At 49.5% G+C, this 16873-nt stretch overlaps 1 pseudogene; it reads right to left on the reverse strand.

The window, feature by feature from the left end:
• Window positions 1-742: 742 nt before the first annotated feature.
• The window catches only part of LOC147120600 (sterol 26-hydroxylase, mitochondrial-like), a 30470-nt pseudogene continuing 14339 nt past the window's right edge, over window positions 743-16873 (reverse strand).

Raw genomic sequence — 16873 nt, forward strand, 5'->3', positions numbered from 1 at the left:
TGTGTGGGATAATCTGACGTGAACGCAGTGTGAAAACAGATTAGACAATCCCACACAGTAATGAAGTGTTATGAAGTCTTTTCACTTTCCGATTGGCTGGGCTGGATGGACGTGTGAGGCGATCAATGGCGGTAGTTTGGGTGCGGGGCAATTGGAGCCAGAGGTCGTGTGATGAATCCACCAGGATTATATTCAACCGGAGTTGGCAACCTTAGGCTGCGGGGTAGGGGGTTAGGAAATGTCTGGTCCTGACATTCCAGGTGGGCAGGCTTGATGGACCAGCTGGTCTTTTCCTGCCAGTCATTTTTTGAGATGTTTGTGCCATTTTGCCAGGCGCTCTCAGACAGGAAATGACATAGAATCTTACAGCACAGAAGGAGGCCATTCAGCCTGTCACGCCTGTGCCGGAAATAATGACAGCAGGAAAATTATTCACACGGCGGGGCTCAAATCCCAGGGGACACACGGTTAGAAATTTGTATGTCAGGAAGGTGTTAAGTCCGGTTGTGAAACATGTTACTGAGGCAGACAGTGTGACTGAGCTAAAGGGACAACTTTTAAAAAATATTCGTTTATGGGATGTGGGCGTCGCTGGCAAGGCCAGCATTTATTGCCCATCCCTAGTTGCCCTTGAGAACTGGATGAATTACTGAGTGAAACGGAGCGAGGTGTGTGGTGAGAGGGTAGGTAGGTCGGGGATGGTCTGTGAGAGAGAGAGGGACTTGAGCCTGATCCTGAAAATTCACTGCTGGTCCAGAAACTGTAGATTCTCGGGAATAATAACAATCCTGGTCTTTGCCGGAACTTCCTTCATTCCAGGATCCAGCTTTAGTCGGAAATGTTTCAGCAGCTGCAATCAGAAAGAGGCATTTAACGGCATGAAGAAAAATGTCCAGAGTGGGCAGGCAGGCAGCGCCAGTGGTCAGTGCTTACACTGGCTGACGCCGGAGCTGGCCCTGGCTCACATCAGTACTTACTCTGGCTAGCGTCAATTGCAGCTCTAGCTCGGCGATCCGCAGCCCCGCACACTGCACACCAAACGACATTGGGCTAAACGGATGATGCTTGAGCCTTTCCGCTCCTCGGATCCAGCGTTCCGGTCCGAACAGGCGGGGACTGGGGAAGTTCTGCTCGTTCTGGGACATCGCATAGTGGCACAACAGCAGCTGTGTCTACGGAAAAGAGAAATGTGACGTCTGATCAGCTCACAACCAACACTGAACACTCATTACAAGTGGCTTTCAATCGAATTATGTTTCAATCTCATTGTGTCAGCCGTGGCTCTGTTTGGAGCGCTCTCTCGCCTCTGAGTCAAAAGGTTGTGGGTTCCAGTCCCACTCCAGAGACTTGAGCACAAAATCTAGGCTGACACTCCCAGTGCAGGACAAAAAATCAATCCAAATAGAAATCCCAATTAGCATTTGGCTCAAAATTTTCAAATCAGTAATTGAACCAATTGCACTCTATGGCAGTGAGGTGTGGGGACCGCTAACACAACAAGAATTTGCAAAATGGGACAAACACCCAATTGAGATCCTACATGCAGAATTCTGTAAAAGTATCCTCCGGACTCAAAGGAAAACCGTAAACAATGCATGCAGGGCAGAACTAGGCCAATATCCATTAATAATCACGATCCAAAAAAGAGCCACCAAATTTTGGAAACACCTAGAAATGAGCAACCCCCACTGCTATCATTACGAAGCCCTGAAATGCCAAGAGAGGACCATAAAGAAGAATACCCTCAGTCAACTAGTCCTGGGACTCAGTGAAGTAACTACTAACACTACTAACAATAACCAGCCCCAGGACAGTGACAGCGTAACACAAAGAATTCAACCCAACACAATCGTCGCTAAGCAAAAGGAAAAATATCTGTCATATTGGGCAGAAACAACAAAAACCCAAAACAAACTACTTGGCCCTAAACAGACAATACAACATGGCTGATTACCTGACCATGGTAAAGGATAGCAAACTGAGAAAAACCTTGACAATGTACAGACTTAGTGAACATAGCCTGGCGATCGAAAAAGGTAGACACAGGCAGACCCGGCTACCAAGAGAGGACAGGATATGCTCTCACTGCAGTCAGGGAGTGGTGGAGACAGAGATGCACTTCCTCACAGCTTGTAGAAAATATCAGGGCATAAGGGAGAATTTCTACCCAAAATTCACAAAAATATGCCCGGAATTCAGAAATTTGAATGACGACCAAAAACTCCCATACCTACTAGGGGAAGAGAGAAATTGTGTAACACTAGCGGCACACTATGTTACAGCTTGCCATAAACAGAGGGACAACCACTAAACATAAGAAAAGAGTATATATAAATTATATGAATGTATATTTATACACTCAGGGATATATCTGGTTATACACTGTATGGATAGATCTGTATTTTTGTGTACAAACATGAATGTTTTTCGATGCTTTGGCAACATAAGATGTAACTTGTCATGCCAATAAAGCAATTTGAATTGAATTGAATTGAATTGAGTGCTGCAGGGATATAGACAGGCTAAGTGAGTGGGCAAAAATCTGGCAGATGGAGTATAATGTGGGAAAATGCGAGGTTATCCACTTTGGTAGGAAAAATAAAAAAGCAAATTATTATTTAAATGGGGAGAGATTACAAAATGCTGAGGTACAGAGGGATCTGAGGGTCTTTGCACATGAATCACAAAAAGTTAGCATGCAGGTACAGCAAGTAATTAGGAAGGCAAATGGAATGTTGGCCTTTATTGCAAAGGGAATGGAGTATAAAAGTAGGGAAGTCCTGTTACAACTGTACAGGGTGTTGGTGAGACCACACCTGGAGTACTGCGTACAGTTTTGGTCTCCTTATTTAAGGAAGTATTTACTTGCATTGGAGGCAGTTCAGAGAAGGTTCACGAGGTTGATTCCGGAGATGAAGGGGTTGTCTTATGAAGAAAGGTTGAGCAGGTTGGGCCTATTCTCATTGGAGTTTAGAAGAATGAGAGGGGATCTTATTGAAACATATAAGATTCTGAAGGGGCTTGACAGGGTAGATGCAGAGAGGATGTTTCCCCTCGTGGGGGAATCTAGAACTGGGGGCATAATTTCAGAATAAGGGGGCACCCTTTTAAATTGGAAAAGAGGAGGAATTTCTTCTCTGAGGTTTGTGAATCTTTGGAATTCTCTTCCCCAGAGAACTGTGGAGGCTGGGTCATTGAATATATTTAAGGTGGAGATAGACAGATTTTTGAATGGTAAGGGAGTCAAGGGTTATGGGGAGCGGGCAGGGAAGTGGAGTTGAGGCCAAGATTAGATCAGCCACGATCTTATTGAATGGCGGAGCAGGCTCGAGGGGCCAAGTGACCGACTCCTGCTCCTACGTCTTATGTTCTTATGCTCACTGTCAGAGGTGGGTCTTTCGGATGAGTGAAAATAGCCTACAGATAAGAAGAAGGGATGAGAGCAAAGTCCAGAAAAAAATATAGAAAATAATAAGATAACTGATAAATATAACAACAGGAGTGATGAAAAACAAGGAGTGTGCTAAGCTCAAATATGTGAGAGAGGCCAAGTTCTAAACGCTATTGCACGTAGCACAAGGAATAAAGCTTCTTCAGCAGCACCTCCCAAACCCGCGACCTCTTCCACTTAGAAGGACAAGGGCAGCAGGCGCATGGGAACACCACCACCTCCCAAGTTCCCCTCTAAGTCACACACCATCCTGACTTGGAAATATATCGGCCATTCCTACATCGTCGCTGGGTCAAAATCCTGGAACTCCCTCCCTAACAGCACTGTGGGAGCACCTTCACCACACGGACTGCAGCGGTTCAAGAAGGCGGCTCACCACCACCTTCTCAAGGGCAACTAGGGATGGGCAATAAATGCCGGCCTTGCCAGCGACACCCACATCCCGTGAATGAATTTTTTAAAAACGAGTGAATTGGATGCACAAATTCAGCTTACAGGTTATGGCATGGTGGTCATCACTGAGACCTGTCTACAGGTTGGCATAACTGGGAGATAAATATACCAGGTCTTTAGAAAAGACAGGGTAGTTTGAAAAGGAGGAGGAGCAATATTGATAAAGGACACTATTAGAGCATTAGAAAGAGGGGATATCAGTAAGGATGAACGGGCAGTGGAAACTCTGGATAGAATTGAGGGATAGAAAAGGAAGCAAGACTTTAGTGGGTGTTGTCCACAGACCTGATAGCAGTGATAAAGTAGCGGGATGCATAAACACAAATCAGAGAAGCTTGTTGCAAAAACAAGGCTCTATCCTTCGCCCCCCCCCCATTCCTCATCTACATGCTGCCCCACGGTGACATCATTCGAAAACACAGATTCCACATGTACACCAATGACACCCTGTTCTACCTCGGCACCATCTCTCTCGACCTCTCCACTGCCTCTGATTAGTCAGACTGCTTGTCCGATATCCAGTCCTGGATGAGCCGCAATTTCCTCCAATTAAGTATTGGGAAGACCGAAGCCATTGGCCCTGAATTTGCAGCAGGCGGCGTAGCTAAGGAGTACGTCGTCGACATTGTTGGAAATCCGCACTTACCTGGTGCGAACCCCCCTTCGATGAACTTGCATTGTTTCGCTGCAGAGGTGTGCGCAGCGTAGTGACCCACACGTTGTGTGTAAGCGTACCTGGGATCACGTGGGGTGGTGCTCCTTTCACTTCCTGACTCTTAACCAATCAGGAAACAGAGGAGATTGCTATTGTTAGTGGTTGTAGCTGTTCCCAGTTTCTTGTGGAGCATTCACTTGTAACGACCCACTATGAAGAGGATGTTATTGGTATTTAAACATTTAACTTACACACAAAGAAAAAGCAGGGCGAAACTGGAAACTCTGAAAGGATAGTTAAAATAAAGCGACAGATTGGATTCATAATTTTATATCCCGATGAATATTTCAAATAATGTACAGCATTAGTATAATGGAAAATGTGTCCATTTAAAAAAATTGATAAAAGACGAAAGGAATGATAAGCGAACTTGCCAAGAGTAAAATCACACAGAGTCCGCATTGCGGCTTAATGTTTACACTAGTGGGTTTTGGAAAAAGAAGCAAGCTGAAGTGAGAAGGCATTGTTTATTTAATTTCAAGATAATTAATACCTACACAATTTTCCCACCCCCCATCTCCTTACGCTGTGCAAACAGGCTTCTGCGTCTGTTTGCACCAGCCGTAAAAATTTCCAGCATAATTAATGCGCAGTAGGTGGGCAATTAGTCCAACCTTTCGCCAGCATGTTGCAGAGTCAGAACTTTACAGATCACAAGTTTGAGATTTAGTGCATGCGAAAATCCCGAACATACTGTAAGGGGTGGTGTTTGGGTCAGCTTCACCTCTGACTTATGAGCGGTTCGAATCGCTCCCACTCCCTTGGTTCTAGACCTTGGACTTATTTGGGGGCTGTAATGAAATTGCAGCAGACAACTGAATTTTGGTGAAAGAACTTTGATCTTTATTTGAGAAAGAAAATACAACACAATAATCTTAACACTCTAAAAATGGGGAACACTTCGGTACATCCGAGGGAAAATTACAGTAGACAAATACTTAACCCCTCCCAATCCCACTTTACTAGCTAAGTTGGGCTCCAAAGGACCAGGGATAATGCTCACCAAACGAATCCTTGACCGTTGAGCTGGTTCGCGGTTTCGGGGTTCGCTGGATGTGTTGGTTGGTGCCTGCTGTACCCCAGACGTGGTAGAGGACTTCGACTGCGTGTCTGGTGATGTTCTGGATCGCTGACACTGTTGAGAACTTCTGTGGAGAACTGGTGCTTCCAGAAAGAGAGACTGTGAACTGTTGCTTCCAGAGAGAGAACTCCTGTGTCGAACTCGAGAGCGAACTGTGTAGAGAGAGAGAGAGCTGCCTTTCTGAACTGACTGCTGAACTCTGTAGAGAGAGAGAACTGCTTGAACTGCTTCTTGATGATTTCCTTGATGAACTCCCCTCGATGAACTAACTGCTTTCTTGTCAAAACAGGCCTCCAATTATACTAAACGAGGCCTGCTAATCTACGCGCCAAATCAGTCCTGGCTTATTGTTAGATTTTGGGCGGGCTCATTAATATTGATCTGTCCAATTGTTTAATTGGTTTCGGGATGGTTCCATCGCTTGCTTAAGTTGTTAAAGAACGTGTGAAGTGGTTTCGGGATGGTCCCATCGATTGTTTAAACTCTTGTTTAATTGTCAGTTTTGTCCTTAGTCTTTGAGTTTCCTGTGGAGCCTTGAGATTCTTTGTTGGTTGGTGGCATGTTTTGTATTATGCATGTTTTTGGATGGTTCTGTAATTTGGGCGGGAACTGCTCTTCCGGAGGTCTATTGTCAGTATGTAAAATTGTCTGAGTGACTGAGACAGTTTAGATAGTCCCCAGACAGCTTGGTTAATCCCAATACCCCAAACTGTCCGTTTACAGAGGCCAATCCCAATTCCTTTGTTGCAGCCTTTTTTCCATCCACAGGCTCGAACATGCCTTTTTAAAATACCAATTCTTGGGGTTTTGACTTTGAATCTCTCTCTTTAGGCCCAATATTCTTTTATCATCCTGTGATAGTTTAGAATAGTCCAAAATCCCTTCCTTAGGGTAATTCACCGAGTTTTGGGGGATCTGTGAGATTTTGAGAATCTTACAATACGGTCAATTTCAAAGGCGGTATGACAGCCTACTGTTAGAGTAAGCCATCATACCAACTGCAAACTCAGGGCCATTGCCTTTTGTCCCCGCCACAAATTCTGTTCCCTAGCCACCGACTCCATTCCTCTCTCTGGATACTGTCTGAGGCTGAACCAGACCATTCACAACCTCGCAATATTTGACCCCGAGATGAGCTTCTGACCCCATATTCTCTCCATCACTAAGACCAACGATTTCCACCTCCATACCGTCGCCCGACTCGGCCCCTGCCTCAGTCCCGCTGAACCCCTCATCCATGCTTTTGTTACCTCCAGACCCGACTATTCCAACGCTCTCCTGGCCGACCTCCCACCTTCCACCCTCCATAAACTTGAGGTCATCTAAAACTCTGCTGCCCGTGTCCTGTCCAAGTCCCGTTCACCCATCACCATGTGCTCGCTGACCTACATTGGCTCCCGGTCCAGCAACACCTCAATTTTAAAATTCTCATCCTTTTGTTTAAATCCCTCCATGACCTCGCCCCTCCCTATCTGTGTAACTTCCTCCAGCCCTCTGAGATCTCTGTGCTGTTCCGCCGTTCCAATTCTGGTACCCTTGCACATCTCTGATTTTAATCGCTTCAACATTGGCGGCCGTGCCTTCAACTGCCAAGGCCCGAAGCTCTGGAATTCCCTCCCTAAACCTCTCCGCCTCTCTCTCCTCCTTTAAGACCCTCCTTAAAAAAGGTCACCCCTCCTAATATCTCCTTCCTTGACTGTGTAACACATTGACCCTCCCTGTGTTACAACCTCTCTGCTCATTGCTCTTTCACCTGAATGTCTCTTTGATGATGGCCCTCAGCAGTGGCATTCTGCCGAGGTCCTGGGCTGTCAGAATCTGCTCTGCTGGACTGACGCTGCACATCTCCTCGAAGATGGACTATTGAAGTTCTGGGTCCCTGGCCAAGCAGCACAGGGCCCAGGAAAAGGTGTTCATGGTCTGCAATGTAAAACGCTTTAATTCAGTTACTCCCAGCTAACGCACATCGCAGGACTCTGAGAGGCGTCAGTGAGGGAATGAAAAATAAGCATGAAGTAACCAATTCCCATAACAGCAACTTGCATTTATATAGTGCCTTTAGCATAGTAAAACATGCCAACGAACTTCACAGGAGCAATTATCAAACAAGATTTCACACCTAGCCACATAAGGAGACATTAGGACAGATGACAAAGAGGTAGGTTTTAAAGAGCGTCTTAAAGGAGGATGGAGAGGTGGAGAGGTTTAGGGAGGAATTCCAGAGCTTGGGGCCCAGGCAGCTGAAGGCACGGCCGCCAATGGTGGAGCGATGAAAATCGGTGATGCGCAAGAGACCAGAATTGGAGAAGCGCAGAGATCTCGTGGGGTTGTGGGGCTGGAGGAGGTTACAGAGATAGGGAGGGGTGAGGCCATGGAGGGATTTGAACACAAAGATGAGAATTTTAAAATCGAGGTGATGCCGGACCAGGCGATTCTCTTCGGCATCACCAACGCTGGGTGCTCATACTCGAAGAGATTTTTCGTGCTAAAGTCGAGCATGTTGTCCCAGGCTTCCAAAATAGCAGCCAACTCCACGACCACCTGGGAAGAATGTCACAGAAGACCAACGCGCGGAACATGGCGGTGACGGAATAGATGAATTTCTGCGTTTCCTCCGGAATCTTCCGCTCCAGGCAGCCCAGCCGGATGTCGAACAGGGTGGCAGCGATGGCTGTGAAACAAGGAAGGGCTTCATCATTAGCAGTCATGAGCAGCGAGCCACTGCCTCATCGAACGAGCGAGCAGAGTGAATCACTGCCCTGCGCTGAGTGGGGGAGGGGTGAGGAAGAGAAGTTTACTTTATTTTCCTCCAATGATCTGTTCCTTATGATTCTAAAGGGAACATAGAAACAGGAGTGGGCCATTCTGGAGTTTTTTGAGGATGTAACTGGTAGAATAGATAAGGGAGAACCAGTGGATATGGTGTATATGGATTTTCAGAAGGTCTTTGATAAAGTCCCACATAAGAGGTTAGTGTGCAAAATTAAAGCACATGTGATTGGTGGTAATATACTGGCATGGATTGAAAATTGGTTAACAGACAGGAAACCGAGAGTAGGAATAAATGGGTCTTTTTCGGGGTGGCAGGCGGTGACTAGTGGGGTACCGCAGGGATCAGTGCTTGGGCCCCAGCTATTCACAATATATATCAATGATTTGGATGAGGGAACCAAATGTAATATTTCCAAGTTTGCTGACGACACAAAACTAGGTGGGATTGTGAGTTGTGAGGAGGCTTCAAGGCGATTTAGACAAGTTGAGTGAGTGGGCAATTACATGGCAGATGCAGTATAACGTGGATAAATGTGAAGTTATCCACTTCGGTAGGAAAAACAGAAAGGTAGAGTATTATTTAAATGGTGATAGATTGGGAAATGTTGATGTACAAAGGGACCTGGGTGTCCTTGTACACCAGTCACTGTGAAAGCAAACATGCAGGTGCAGCAAGCAGTTAGGAAGGCAAATGGTATGTTGGCCTTCATTGCAAGAGGATTTGAGTACAGGAGCAAGGATGTCTTACTACAGTTATACAGGGCCTTGGTGAGACCGCACCTGGAGTACTGTGTGCAGTTTTGGTCTCCTTACCTAAGAAAGGATATACTTGCCATAGAGGGAGTGCAGCGAAGATTCACCAGACTGATTCCTGGGATGGCAGGACTGCCGTATGATGAGAGATTTAAAAAAAATATTTTTTTTATTCGTTTGTGGGATGTGGGCATCGCTGGCAAGGCCAGCATTTATTGCCCATCCCTAATTGCCCTCGAGAAGGTGGTGGTGAGCCGCCTTCTTGAACCGCTGCAGTCCGTGTGGTGAAGGTATTCTCACAGTGCTGTTAGGTAGGGAGTTCTAGGATTTTGACCCAGCGATGATGAAGGATCGGCGATATACTTCTAAATCAGGATGGTGTGTGACTTGGAGGGGAACTTGGAGGTGGTGCTGTTCCCATGCGCCTGCTGCCCTTGTCCTTCTAGGTGGAAGAGGTCGCGGGTTTGGAAGGTGCTGCCGAAGAAGCCTTGGTGAGTTGCTGCAGTGCATTTTGTAGATGGTACACACTGCAGCCACGGTGCGCCGGCGGTGGAGGGAGTGAATGTTTAAGGTGGTGGATGGGATGCCAATGAAGCGGGCTGCGTTGTCCTGGATGGTGTCGAGTTTCTTGAATATTGTTGGAGCTGCACTCATCCAGGAAAGTGGAGAGTATTCCATCACACTCCTTAATTGTGCCTTGTAGATGGTGGAAAGGCTTTGGGGAGTCAGGAGGTGAGACACTCGCACCAGAATACCTAGCTTCTGACCACCTCTTGTTGCCACAGTATTTATGTGGCTGGTCCAGTTAAGTTTCTGGTTAATGGTGACCCCCAGGATGTTGATAGTGGGGGACTCGGCGATGGTAATGCCATTGAATGTCAAGGGGTGGTGGTTAGACTCTCGCTTGTTGGAGATAGAGTCATTGCCTGGCACTTGTGTGGCGCGAATGTTACCTGCCACTTATCTGCCCAAGCCTTAACGTTGTCCAGGTCTTGTTGCATGCGGGCATGGACTGCTTCATTATCTGAGGAGTTGTGAATGGCGCTGAACACTATGCAGTCATCAGCAAACATCCCCATTTCTGACCTTATGTTGGAGGGAAAATTGGGTCGACTAGGCCTGTATTCACTAGAGTTTAGAAGAATGAGAGGGGATCTCATTGAAACGTATAACATTCTGACAGGACTAGACAAACTGGTTGCAGGGAGGTTGTTTCCCCTGGCTGGTGAGTCTAGAATGAGGGGTCACAGTCTCAGGATATGGGGTAGGACATTTAGGACTGAGATGAGGAGAAATTTCTTCACTCAGAGGGTGGTAAACCTGTGGCAAAGTCACTGAATATATTTAAAAAGAAGATAGATAGATTTCTAGACACAAAAGGCATCAAGGGGTATGGGGAGAGAGTGGGAATATGGTATTGGGATAGAGGATCAGCCATGATCATATTGAATGGCGGAGCAGGCTCGAAGGGCGGAATGGCCTACTCCAGCTTACATTTTTCTATGTTTCTATTCAGCCCCTCGTTCAGATCCCAGCACCTCAACTCCATTGACCCACCTTTGCTCCATATCCCTTGATCGCCTTAACCAACAGAAATCTATTAGCCACAGGCTTGTACATTTCAATTGACCCACAGCCTTTTTTGGGGAGAGAGTTCCAGATTTCCACTACCCTTTGTGTGAAGAAGTGCTTCCTGACATCACCCGTGAACGGCCTGGTCTATGCAACCTGTCCTCAGAGGGTCGGAGGGGAGGGGAGTGTTGGGGTTAAGCAACATGTTTCTTTGAAACTTAATTTCCATTTTGGTGGAAAGCCCCTCCCCTCGCTGGAAAAAGCCCCTCCTCCACCCAATGCTATGGGTCAATAGCTTTGAATTACTTTCACCTTCGAAGGTGTACCTCTGTGGTGCGACGGTGATGTTGTGCACTGTGACCCCAGCTCCATTCGCCGAGCACAGTCACTGGATTCGGTAGATGAAATCCGTCGCCAGCTCGTTGATGGCACCCTGGTACAGTGCAGCGCCTTGCGGTTTCAGCGTCCTCTGGTTTAGCAGGTCACGCAGTCGGTACCATTCCTCGCCATCTCTGGGTGATGGAAGCACCGTGGGTGCAGCAAACTAGATCCCAGCTCCCTGGCCATGCCCACCTTCCCAGCCATGCCCACCTCGCTCCTGCCCGATACCCGGTTGACTTATGCAGTGATGGCACCGTTTGCCAATCCCCGTTCGGTGCGGTACTCTTTCCAAATATTCACAGTTGATCTCATGGGATACTTTCACTTGTGGCGTAAAACCTGTTCTATTAAGCTGCTGTCCGCCACATTCACCATCTCCCCCGTCCTCCATACTGGCCCAAACGCACTCCGTTCTATTATCTGGGAAAACAAATGTTGACAATTAGCTTCTCAAACAGAACCTTGGCCCCTTACATTCTTCTCAACTTCACGTTACGTTGCTCAGCTGCAAGGGTAGACTTGGGTGCGCTATTAAATTGAAACCCTAATCCCCCCCACCTGCCCCAGGTGAGTCTCCAATCCCCCCCACCTGCCCCAGGTGAGTCTCCAATCCCCCACCTGCCCCAGGTGAGACTCCAATCCCCCCCACCTGCCCCAGGTGAGTCTTCAATCCCCCACCTGCCCCAGGTGAGTCTCCAATCCACCCCACCTGCCCCGGGTGAGTCTCCAAACCCCCTCCTGCCCCAGGTGAGTCTCCAATCCCCCCACCTGCCCCAGGTGAGTCTCCAATCCCCCTCCTGCCCCAGGTGAGTCTCCAATCCCCCCCACCTGCCCCAGGTGAGTCTCCAATCCCCCACCTGCCCCAGGTGAGACTCCAATCCCCCCCACCTGCCCCAGGTGAGTCTTCAATCCCCCACCTGCCCCAGGTGAGTCTTCAATCCCCCACCTGCCCCAGGTGAGTCTCCAATCCACCCCACCTGCCCCGGGTGAGTCTCCAAACCCCCTCCTGCCCCAGGTGAGTCTCCAATCCCCCCACCTGCCCCAGGTGAGTCTCCAATCCCCCTCCTGCCCCAGGTGAGTCTCCAATCCCCCTCCTGCCCCAGGTGAGTCTCCAATCCCCCTCCTGCCCCAGGTGAGTCTCCAATCCTCCACCTACCCCAGGTGAGTCTCCAATCCCCCTCCACCTGCCCCAGGTGAGTCTCCAATCCCCCCACCTGCCCCAGGTGAGTCTCCAATACCCCTCCACCTGCCCCAGGTGAGTCTCCAATCCCCCCACCTGCCCCAGGTGAGTCTCCAATACCCCTCCACCTGCCCCAGGTGAGTCTCCAATCCCCCCACCTGCCCCAGGTGAGTCTCCAATCCCCCCACCTGCCCCAGGTGAGTCGCCAATCCCCCTCCACCTGCCCCAGGTGAGTCTCCAATCCCACTCCACCTGCCCCAGGTGAGTCTCCAATCCCCCTCCACCTGCCCCAGGTGAGTCTCCAATCTCCCTCCACCTGCCCCAGGTGAGTCTCCAATCCCCCTCCACCTGCCCCAGGTGAGTCTCCAATCCCCCCACCTGCCCCAGGTGAGTCTCCAATACCCCTCCACCTGCCCCAGGTGAGTCTCCAATACCCCTCCACCTGCCCCAGGTGAGTCTCCAATCCCCCTCCTGCCCCGGGTGAGTCTCCAATCCTCCACCTGCCCCAGGTGAGTCTCCAATCCCCCTCCACCTGCCCCAGGTGAGTCTCCAATCCCCCCACCTGCCCCAGGTGAGTCTCCAATACCCCTCCACCTGCCCCAGGTGAGTCTCCAATCCCCCCACCTGCCCCAGGTGAGTCGCCAATCCCCCTCCACCTGCCCCAGGTGAGTCTCCAATCCCACTCCACCTGCCCCAGGTGAGTCTCCAATCCCCCTCCACCTGCCCCAGGTGAGTCTCCAATCTCCCTCCACCTGCCCCAGGTGAGTCTCCAATCCCCCTCCTGCCCCAGGTGAGTCTCCAATACCCCCTCCTGCCCCAGGTGAGTGTCCAATACCCCCTCCTGCCCCAGGTGAGTCTCCAATCCCCCTCCACCTGCCCCAGGTGAGTCTCCAATACACCCTCCTGCCCCAAGTGAGTCTCCAATCCCCCTCCACCTGCCCCAGGTGAGTCTCCAATCCCCCTCCTGCCCCAGGTGAGTCTCCAACCCCCCCCCACCTGCCCCAGGTGAGTCTGCAATCCCCCCACCTGCCCCAGGTGAGTCTCCAATCCCCCCACCTGCCCCAGATGAGTCTCCAATCCCCCACCTGCCCCAGGTGAGTCTCCAATCCCCCTTCACCTGCCCCAGGTGAGTCTCCAATCCCCCCACCTGCCCCAGGTGAGTCGCCAATGCCCCTCCACCTGCCCCCGGTGAGTCTCCAATACCCCCACCTGCCCCAGGTGAGTCTCCAATCCCCCTCCACCTGCCCCAGGTGAGTCTCCAATCCCCCTCCACCTGCCCCAGGTGAGTCTCCAATCCCCCACCTGCCCCAGGTGAGTCTCCAATACCCCCACCTGCCCCAGGTGAGTCTCCAATCCCCCACCTGCCCCAGGTGAGTCTCCAATCCCCCACCTGCCCCAGGTGAGTCTCCAATCCCCCACCTGCCCCAGGTGAGTCTCCAATACCCCCACCTGCCCCAGGTGAGTCTCCAATACCCCCACCTGCCCCAGGTGAGTCTCCAATACCCCCTCCTGCCCCAGGTGAGTCTCCAATCCCCCTCCTGCCCCAGGTGAGTCTCCAATACCCCCTCCTGCCCCAGGTGAGTCTCCAATACCCCCTCCTGCCCCAGGTGAGTCTCCAATACCCCCTCCTGCCCCAGGTGAGTCTCCAATCCCCCTCCTGCCCCAGGTGAGTCTCCAATCCCCGTTTACCTGGAACAGATGTAACTGGTGGAAATAGCCCTTTATGAAGAGTCAGCAGATGGTGGACCAGACCTTGCGTCCTGGCATCGCCTGCAGGGGTTTGTATCAGACGGGTGAGCTGTCTGCGGGCACAGGTGTGTTTGAGGAGAACCTGGTGTCAGGGTGACAAAAGATTGCAAGATGACAGCCCATTCCACCGGTATATTCCTTCCTAAGTCTAAAGTTAAAGCACATGGGATTGGGGGTAAGGTACTGACTTGGATAGAGAACTGGTTGGCAGACAGGAAGCAATGAGTTGGAATAAACGGGTCATTCTCCAAGTGGCAGGCAGTGACTAGTGGGGTACCGCAGGGATCGGTGCTAGGACCCCAGCTATTCACAATATATATTAATGATCTAGACGAGGGAACTAGATGTAATATCTCCAAGTTTGCAGATGACACAAAGCTGGGTGGGCGTGTGTGTTGTGAGGAGGATGCCGAGAAACTCCAGTATGATTTGGACAGGTTGGGTGATTGGGCAGATGCATGGTAGATGCAGTATAATGTGGATGAATGCGAGGTTATCCACTTTGGTGGCAAAAACAGGAAGGCAGATTATTATCTGAACGGCAATAGATTGGGAGAAGGGGAAGTGCAACAAGACCTGGGTGTCCTTGTGCACCAGTCGCTGAAGGTAAGCATGCTGGTGCAGCAGGCGGTTAAGAAGGCAAATGGTATGTTGGCCTTTGTAGTGAGAGGATTTGAGTACAGGAGCAAGGATGTCTTGCTGCAGTTGTACAGGGCCTTGGTGAGACCACAGCTTGAGTATTGAGTGCAGTTTTGGTCGCCTTATCTGAGGAAGGATGTTCTTGCCATGGAGGGAGTGCAGCGAAGATTCACCAGACTGATACCTGGGATGGCAGGAATGACGTATGGGGAGCGATTGGGTCAATTAGGCTTATATTCACTAGAGTTTAGAAGAATGAGAGAGGATCTCATTGAAACTTATAAAATTCTAACAGGACTAGACAGACTAGATGCAGAAAGGATGTTCCCGATGGCGGGGGAGTCCAGTACCAGGGGTCGCAGTCTAAGGATAAGGGGTAAGCCATTTAGGACTGAGATGAGGAGGAATTTCTTCACCCAGAGAGTGGTGAACCTGTGGAATTCTCTACCACACAAGGCCGTTGAGGCCAATTCATTAAATATATTCAAGGAGGAGTTCGATATATTTCTTAAGGCTAAAGGGATCAAGGGATATAGGGAGAAAGCAGGGACAGGGTACTGAATTTGGATGATCAGCCATGATCTCATTAAATGGCGGAGCAGGCTCGAGGGGCCGAATGGCCTACTCCTGCTCCTATCTTCTATGTTTCTAACCAGGAACCCCCTCGTCAGAGACCCGGCATTAGAGATCGCATCACGGAAAACATTTCCCAGCTTTGAAGAAAATCAATTAAATGCTGAACCTTTCACGTGACACAGACATGAACCTGATCCGCACACAGTGTCTGCCCCAGGGTCCTAGAGTTCATAAGTTATGCGGTTATTTAGGATGAAGATCTGCCACATACACCAACCTTTCTCCTACTAACCCCCTCACCCCCCCCAATATTCTCCTATCCTCCCTGAGGGTGTCAGCCATGGCTCAGTGGGTAGCACTCTCGCCTCTGAGTCAGAAGCCTACTCCAGAGACTAGAGAACAAAAAGTAGTGCAACAACAAGTATATATATAGCGCCTTTAACGTAGTAAAACGTTCCAAGGTACTTCACAGGAGTATTATAAGACAAAAAAAATTTGACACGAGCCACATAAATTATGAGAAATGGTAAAAAGACAAAGTTAAAAGCTCTATATCTGAATGCACGCAGCATTCGTAACATGAGTTGACGGCACAAATAGATACAAATGGGTATGATCTGATCGCCATTACAGAGACGTGGTTGCAAGGTGACCAGGGCTGCGAACTGAATATTCCAGGTTATTTGACAATTCGGAAGGATAGACAGAAAGGAAAGGGAGCTGGGGTGGCTCTGTTGGTAAAGGATGGGATCAGTGCAGTGGTGAGAAGTGATATTGGCTCAGAAGATCAAGATGTAGAATCGGTTTGGGTGGAGATAAAAATTAATAAAGGGAAAAGTCTCTGGTGGGCGTAGTCTACAGGCCCCCGAACAGTAGCGATACTGTTGGACAGAATATAAATCAACAAATAATAGAGGCCTGTAAAAAGGTACGGTAATAATCATGGGTGATTTTAATCCCATATTGATATTCAGCGGCTGGACCTGGGTGAGAGCAGCGAGGAGCGGCGGCAGCGAACGAGGCCCGACCACAGCGGCTGGACCTGGGTGAGAGCAGCGAGGAGCGGCGGCAGTTTAAAAGCGGCGGCAGCGAGGCGAGGCCCAACCACAGCGGCTGGACCTGGGTGAGAGCAGCGAGGAGCGGCGGCAGTTTAAAAGCGGTGGATTCAGCGAGGCCTGACCAGAGCGACGGACCTGGGTGAGAGCAGCGAGGAGCGGCGGCAGTTTAAAAGCGGTGGATTCAGCGAGGCCCGGCCAGAGCGACGGACCTGGGTGAGAGCAGTGAGGAGCGGCGGCAGTTTAAAAGCGGCGGATTCAGCGAGACATACCAATTCAGCAGCGGAGGAGAGAGGTAAAAAGTAATCAAAGTGTGACGTCACCAGGAAGCAGGTAAGTGATTGGTTGGTGAGTATTTCTCTCTTTTTTAAACTTTAACTCTGGTTTATAGTTTCTAAGGTCTCTCTGGCGTAGCGGGGACTGTTGGTAAACCATTTAACTGTAGTGTAATTAGTGGGATTGATTGATTTAATTTAAATTCAATTAATTAAAGGGT

Source organism: Somniosus microcephalus, chromosome 4 (genome assembly GCF_052327205.1).
Source record: "Somniosus microcephalus isolate GS21.2 chromosome 4, FLI_Smic_1.0, whole genome shotgun sequence".
NCBI classification, from domain to species: domain Eukaryota; kingdom Metazoa; phylum Chordata; class Chondrichthyes; order Squaliformes; family Somniosidae; genus Somniosus; species Somniosus microcephalus.